General features: G+C 38.4%; 1 long non-coding RNA gene across 1 annotated transcript; it reads right to left on the bottom strand.

Annotated features, from left to right (window-relative positions):
* Positions 1-5278: 5278 nt before the first annotated feature.
* On the bottom strand, positions 5279-6955 carry LOC309514792. Its single transcript, XR_014212208.1, has 3 exons — positions 6522-6955; positions 5569-5682; positions 5279-5449 (listed from the first exon to the last, which is right to left on the bottom strand). It is a non-coding gene; the product is annotated as an uncharacterized lncRNA (long non-coding RNA).
* Between the last annotated feature and the right edge of the window lie 1017 nt (positions 6956-7972).

Raw genomic sequence — 7972 nt, 5'->3', positions numbered from 1 at the left:
ATGCATCAGCTTTCACAAAGGCAAAAACCCATTAGCATTGACTATTTTGCAGATTAGAAGAATTAAGGGCTTCAAACGTTGGCTTATACTAAGCAATGTCATTTGTGAAGTGATGTTTGCTTTATTATTTCCCTTTCTCTCCCTCTGAAACTAGACTGACATGACTTTAGCTCAACGTAGGGCATAATGTTCAAACCCAAGGACTGGCTCACCGATGAAAGGAAACACATTCCCTTTTTATACATGACTGGAATGGCAAAAAGGGGAGACTTTACATGTACTATTTAGGCTCATTAGAGTCCTGATTATGATAGTTCTCCGGTGTAATCTTTAATCGACTTTGACACTAGATTTGCCCCGTTACAAATCCTGTCATGCAAATTAAGTCATTTGTGTTGTTTGATATGGAAAGATCTGCTATGAAATGAAAGATTAGTTCGCAGATGAGGCACCAGAGACTGATGCCCTTGTGCACCGTGCAACTGATTACAGGGATGAGAGCATCCATTTTTACACTGCTGTTAACATTTAGGAAAGCAGATTAAATTAACAGAGCTTATTTTGCTTCATATATGCGGCTATTCTGCGTAAGATTTCATAACCATTATTATTTTGCTGCACTAAAAAAAGGAGAAAGTGGTCGAGGTGAAATATCAGCATTGCAAAAAATTAATATATAATCTGACACATGCTTCTTCCTCTTTTTTATATGTCCTTGAATGAGAAGGAATTCTTTCCCTCCCTTTTGGTGATCCAATATGGCTGAAATTTTGACATCAGCTTCCCAAATTGGAAAGCATAGAAACCTATATTTTTTTAATTGGTATAAATGTAGTATAAATATACTTTTGTAAAATATCAGAAGCAGCATCATGACTGGAATACAGCCAGCCAATAAAAATGCAGTACTATATATCTTTGAATTTTCTTGCTCTTCTTCTTCAAGAGAGACATTTATTTGCCTTCTATTCTGGTCATACAGCACCACTGCTTTATGACATATGTGTGGTGGGTTATTGTTGCTTTAATTAGTTTAGATGCATTGGTTCAAAAAATAAAAATAAGACAAGTATTTAAATGCAATTTGTAAGTAATCAAAATGATCGCCACTCTTCATAGGTTGTCTAAACGAACAAAAGTACTAATTATTAGGTATGGAGTGAAACCAACAATATATATAACAAGGTTCTGCTTGGTACCATTCAGTCAGGGAAGACCACCAAGATACAAGCAAAGGGAATAATTGCACCAGGGTGTGGTCTCAAGACAGTCCTCTCCAAACATCCTTCACTGGGTTTCTGGGGCTTGAAGAAATCCTCTTACTTCTGTTTAAAACCCTGTTTCTTCTTCTGCCTTTACAGCCATTTATTTCATGTTATTCGCCACAGGAGCTGGTTAGTTAAGGTTCGGCAAATCACTTTGTCAGACAAGCTGATGCAGCAAAATACAGTACTGAGGGGTATGACAAATAAGGACAGATAACGTGTAGTTACATCAATGGTTTCCATCCTGAATGGAGAAGGGAAGGCTGTCATAAGGAATAATCTGTTTCCAAAGACTCCACTCCTGTTTGTTTTGTAATGAACTGTATGTAAGAACTCCACAAATTGGTTTATTTTATACACACACACACACACAGAGAGAGAGAGAGAGAGAGAGAGAGAGAGAGAGAGAGAGAGAGAGACTAAGGAAAAAGTAATAGCAATAACAGGGGAAATAAATGTAAAACCTTGAAAATTTACAGGTGGAATAAAGACAATAATGAGGGCGCAAAACGTATAGCAAAAGAAGTAAGAAAGATCCAGGACACATAAAAAAATTAAAAAAATTCCTTCCAGTAGCACCTTAAAGACCAACTAAGTTAGTTCTTGGTATGAGCTTTCGTGTGCATGCACACTACTACTTCTTCTTCTTCTTCTTCTTCTTCTTCTTCTTCTTCTTCTTTTTTTTTTTGACTATGGCAGACCAACACGGCTACCTATCTGTATATAAAAAAATAGTTTGATATGATCATACCAGAACAAGCATATGAAGAAGAACATTTGACCAAAACAAGTTTGGGTTGGCTTAGGCTATGAATGGATGCTAGTTCTCAGAGAAATTGTCAATATACTTTTGCTCAACGCCAACATGATTTTTTCCCCATGTGCAGCTAATTCCATACAGCTAATTCCCAGAGTCCTTGATGCCATCAGGCATATGGTGACTAATATGGCAAAGCTTGCAAATAATCTAGATTGTCCTAAAAAAGTAAAGTCAGTCTTAGATTTGGAAAACAGGTCCATTTAAGATGGAGCCAGCTGCTTCAAAACTAGTGACCAGTAGCTTTCAGCCATCTCACAAGCCCACTGCATATGTAGCAAGGTGCCAATCTCATTGCCACATCTCTGGCACTTAGGGTTAATCCTGTATCCAGAAGGACAGTCATGTTAGTGTTTTGCAGTTTAGGAACCAATAACCTGGAAAACAAAAGATTGTCTCCAATGCTAGTCCTACACAGAGTAGGCCCATTGAACTTAATGGACCTGTTAGACATGCTCATTAATAGATCAGTGAGTCTATTCTGAATAACACTAGCATTGGACACATTGTGCGCTATCTTCCAAAAGATTTTTCCAAAATCTCAATATTCCACAGTTCTTTTTTTCCCTTTAAAAATATGAAAACACCAAATAGTTTTACAGAATACTGTTTATTGGTAACATTCAGGTGCTCTCCTTGGTAACAAGGGCTTGAGTATATTATGTGTTTTCCATTATACATTTATATATGTTAATGTATTAAAATATAATACAATATGTACAAACATAACCAATCCCACACCCAAAGAAATTACAAATATACAACTTATATATTACAAGTCAAATCACTAAGACTAAAGATGCTACTGTAATACAGGCTTCTTTCAAGCAAGTATCCATTCTTGTAACTTTGCCTGCTTGAAAAGGATACACATAGTTTGTTTTTCACATTATATTAAAGAAACACAATTTGTAATTGGCAATAATATGTTGGTAGATTTTCACATTCCCAGTGAAAAAGGTGGCATTTTCCATGTTATCATTAATGACAACATGGAGGTGACACGGCATGTAACAAGTATCCACTGGCATTTCCATTGTGATTATTCCATCACTCACAATGTTTTTCTACATAAATCCTAACCATTCCATAAATAAATGCATTTCAGGTGAGAGCAGTAGACCTGACATAGCCCTGTGGGAGATAGGAAGAAGGTTAATAAGGAAAGAGCAAGGAAAAGACTTACAATAGGTTAGGTGGTTGACATAAGAACTCATAAACCACAAAATTTATAATATTTATTCATGGAAATATAGTCATAACCAAATGTGTCCTTAGTGTCCTTTCTTGAGAACATGACAACTCTCAATGCTAATTTTGCTATCTTGAGTGCAGTCCTGTGGAGGTTATTCTTGTGTGTGAGCCCAGCAGAAATCAGTCAGACTTGCATACCTGTAAAAGATCTCAGGACACTCGTCTTTAGGCTGTGATCATGACATTGTTAGAATTCCTGCTGCATGATTGCAGTCATGGGATTGTTGTCTTTCACATGACGGTATATGTTTTGACTCCACAGAGTGGGAAGTGACGGAAACAGGATGTTTGTGTTACTGTGTTCCGTGAAGCGGGGCTATTGTCCTTTGTTCTTTTTCTCTTTGCTGTCTGATACTAGAGAGAGAGGGAGCCATGTTGCAGTGCTCCGTGTGTGTTTATATGTAAATAAAATAGATTAGCCAAAATGCTGAGTTGCTGAGGTCTGTTACGCAAGTTGCGCAAACTCTGCAGATTCCTAAGTGTGCCAGTGTCGGTTGGCATTGGTTGCTGTGATGTTCGGGCAGAAGAAAGCTTTTGAAGCTCCCAAACAATCGACCAGGAGGGAGGGAACATGCCAGTCGGGCATGTGTCTCTGCCAGGGTCCTACTCGAGTGTAGGCTGAGCTTCTGACAGATATTACATACGGAAGAAAAGAGAGGGGGAAACTCAGAGGTGCGCAAGAAATGGTGGTTTATTGCAGTCTGATGTGTTTCAAAGATGCATCCACAAGAAGAGAGAGAAACTACTTTAAACAGCCATAACACTACAGTGGTACCTCAGGTTAAGTACTTAATTCGTTCCGGAGTTCCGTACTTAACCTGAAACTGTTCTTAACATGAAGCACCACTTTTGCTAATGGGGCCTCCCGCTGCTGCCGTGCGATTTCTGTTCTTATCCTGAAGCAAAGTTCTTAACCCGAGGTACTATTTCTGGGTTAGCGGAGTCTGTAACCTGAAGCATATGTAACCCGAGGTACTACTGTAGTTTCCAAAATAGCTCAATGGTAAGTCAGTTTGGCGATGACAGGAAAGTCTTCAACACATAAGCATGACGTTCCCTCTGGGCTATATTGCAAGTCATTGAAGTAGAGAAAGTAGCCCTCTTCGATTGTTTCAAGTTTTGCCTCTGACCTAGACATGTTCATTATAAATATGTCTCTTGAGAGCTCACTCCTTTCCATGTGACTGCAAACCAAGGAAATGCAGGGTTGAGGACCACCACACCGAGAGAGCTCTCTACAATACAGGTAACATGAAATTACATGCATTTAAATTATGCTCGTTCAGCTTTATGCACTTGGCAAAAATAAATTAAAACAAAGACAGAAAGGGGAGGGAAGGGGGATGGGCATCTGAGGGGAAAACTTTGGCAATCCCACCCACCACTGAACCCAATGTGTTCTGACTATATGCAATTTTGGCTTTAGTTGGGGGTTGGAACCTAATGCCATTTCCTGAACTTTTCTGCTAGCATGAACAGAACCTCTGAAAATGGGCTAGTGTTTCAGAAGTTTATTTTAGATAATAGTTTCAGTTGCCCCTGAAAAGAGTCTTCTGCTCAAAATGCATGGGGTCTTAAAAATTGCATTGCTTCTTATGTATCTTTGAGGGTTTTCCTCCCTTTTCTCCCTGGGATTGGTGCCTCTCTGTCTTTTCTGTTTCTTGATACTGCTTAAAACCAGTATATTTCTTCTTAGTCTGCCAGCTCATCAAGACCTTTGCCATAATCCACAGCACCGTCAGAAGTGCAGTATACTAAACACCAGCTTATCCCTGTGCACTTTCTCCATTCACTTCAGTGGAGCAAATACTGGTGTCCCTTGAAGTTTGGTGAGAGTAGAAGTCTGCATGTGTAGGGGAGTCTGAGGGATGCATTGGAACAACAACAACAACAACAACAACAACAACAATAATTCGTTTTTTATACCCTGTTCGTCTGGCTGGGTTTCCCCAGTCACTCTGGGCGGCTTCCAACAAAAGATAAAAAATACCTTAAAACATCAGTGATTAAAAACTTCCCGAAACAGGGCTGCCTTCAGATGCCTTCTAAACGTTAGATAGTTGTTTATTTCTTTGACATCTGATGGGAGGGCGTACAGTATACAACAACAGAACTGTAACATCAACAGAAAGAAAAGAAAAAAGCTAATATATGTAATAGCAGATTTATCACCGTACCATCAGACAAACTCAAATAAAATAGCAACAATAATTCCCCCCCCTTCCAACTCACTTTTTGTGTGCGAATATATAGAAGTGTGAAACTGGTGTTGCAAAAATGGAAACCTTTTTACTATCTGAGGATACAAAGAAATGGTGCCAAACAGCTGCAAAGGACTTCAGTTTCCTGCAACAAAAGTACACCATAATTTTAATACAAATGAAAACAGAGATCCTGTACTTTTAGTAGCCACTGGCCTACTTATTAGAACCTCCTCTTACTGCTCACAACCAGGAAACACATAAATTTTTCCAATTCAAGAGATCAGGGAATCATCGAAGCATCCCAGCATGGCACCTTTGATCTTTAGTGAGTGACTGTCCCACCATTTCTGTGATTGTGGCTGAGTAATTTTTTTAGTGATAGGATGCTAATATTTGTTTATTTTTAAAATTGGACCTACTCTTTTGATTAACTTTGATATTATGGACCATATCTGCCTAATGAATATAACAGGGTCATCTGTAGCCTATTTTGTATCAAAGAAGACAGATTAATGATTGAAACAAACACAGATTCTCCTCAAGGACTCTGAGGAGGATCATGTATAAAACATATTAACCCAAGAGTTGACAAGGTATTACAAATTTCCCACAACTGATTGAATCCACAGATAATCTTACTATCTCCCTGATAACATTTGCAAAATGAAATTCTTGAGTGCAACCGAAGCCATATTTTTTTACTGAGCCTGTCATCTGGAAATGACATACTATAAAAATGCCAGGGTCCATGAAAAACTAGATATTAGTTATATACAATTATAATAAACGGGAATGAGATACAGATAGCAGAAATTCTTAAGAAGAATAGAAAGACTAAGGTGATGAAGTATGTTTGTTGTACTTTTTGTACATACTATTCCATTGTTTTCTAATTTCCTTTTCTTAATATTGCATCATAGAACTATAAAAAAGTGATTTTCAGTTAATTTCTAAGAATACCATTGAAATTAACAGGATTACATGATTGTAAAATGATGTAGCAGTTGATAAGATGGGCTAACCTGGGTGGAAAAGATGACTAATATAACTGTTTGCACATGTACACACACTTTCAATCCAGAATGTTTTCTTAGATTTATTTAAGACTGTAAATTTCAATTTTATAGTAGCTGTCTCACAATTTGTTCTGTTTTGCAAAATGTCATCTGCCGCCATTCAACATTCTGCAAGGATGAAATAAAGGACACGTGTGTCTCATATTTTCCCCCACCCAGGAGACAATTTTCTGTGTCAAGCTGCTTGGGGCTGCCTGCATTATAGTAATGGAGTCCATAAAATGTAATAAGCAAAAGGTGTACTTTAATTAGCCAAGTCATGCTTTGAATGAATAAATCATGTAGATGCATCTGCAAGGCTTACACAAGTTTAGCTCATTATAGTAACTGAAGATAGAGTTTGTTGATAACAGAGTGCTCAGTTCTAGCATTGTCATCCAGGTCAAGCACTTGACAAACTTTTGTCATGATCCTGCTTGGGAGGCTGAAACCAACTTATTTGTGGCTTTGTGGGTGGGTAGCTGAATGGATGCAGCGTTTTACTGCCAAATATTGTTTGCCTAAAGAAAGGAAGGTAATTGGCTGTTGCCTGCTATGAACCACAGAGGTCATGTCTCCCAGCACCCTGAACACACAACATTTCCAAGGATTCTTTGGGGATAGCCATGATTGTTTAAGCAATATAAGTGTGTTTTAAATGCATTGCGTTGATGTGGTCAGAAATACCAAGAAGGCTCGGAAGAGGACTTTTATTACTACTATTCCCAATTGCCTCTTTTGGCTACTGCTCCTATAACTACTGAGAACCAGGGCTAACCACCTAAGTGAGGAGAGGCACCAATCAGCAGGGTAACTGCATCCTGTTGCTAGGCAAACTTCACTACCAGAGGAGGCCTATGTCCCCTGTAGGGATGGAAGGACCAAACAATTTCTGGTTCTCTCAGTTTCTCATTTTTTCCAAACTTAAATTCAATTTCCCCCATTTCGCAGTAATATGTGACTTAATTGCTTATTTTAAATCCTCATGAAATGAGTATTAGATCATGTTGGAAACGTAAAGAGAAGGATGGAGATTTATATCATATGTAGTGGACATGTGACAAGGTAAAATCATTTTGGGAACTAATCTACAATGAACTGAAAAAGATGCCTAAATCTACCTTCCCCAAAAAGCCGGAAGCTTTTCTGCTGGGATTGAGGGGAGAGGAAATTGCAAAGGTAGAGCAAAGACTATTTATGTACGCCACAACTGCGGCGAGAACTTTATTAGCCCCAAAGTGGAAGTTACAGGAATTACCAATGATGGAGGAGTGGCAGACGAAAATGTTACGTGGAACTGGCAAAACTGACCTGCAGAGTTTGAAACCAGGATGAACTAAAATTCCAGAGAGACGGAGAAAATTCATTGACTATATA

The sequence above is a fragment of the Podarcis vaucheri genome (assembly GCF_965113315.1).
Source record: "Podarcis vaucheri genome assembly, chromosome: 12".
Classification (NCBI taxonomy): Eukaryota; Metazoa; Chordata; class Lepidosauria; order Squamata; family Lacertidae; genus Podarcis; species Podarcis vaucheri.
This window is presented reverse-complemented; position numbering and strand designations above follow the sequence as displayed.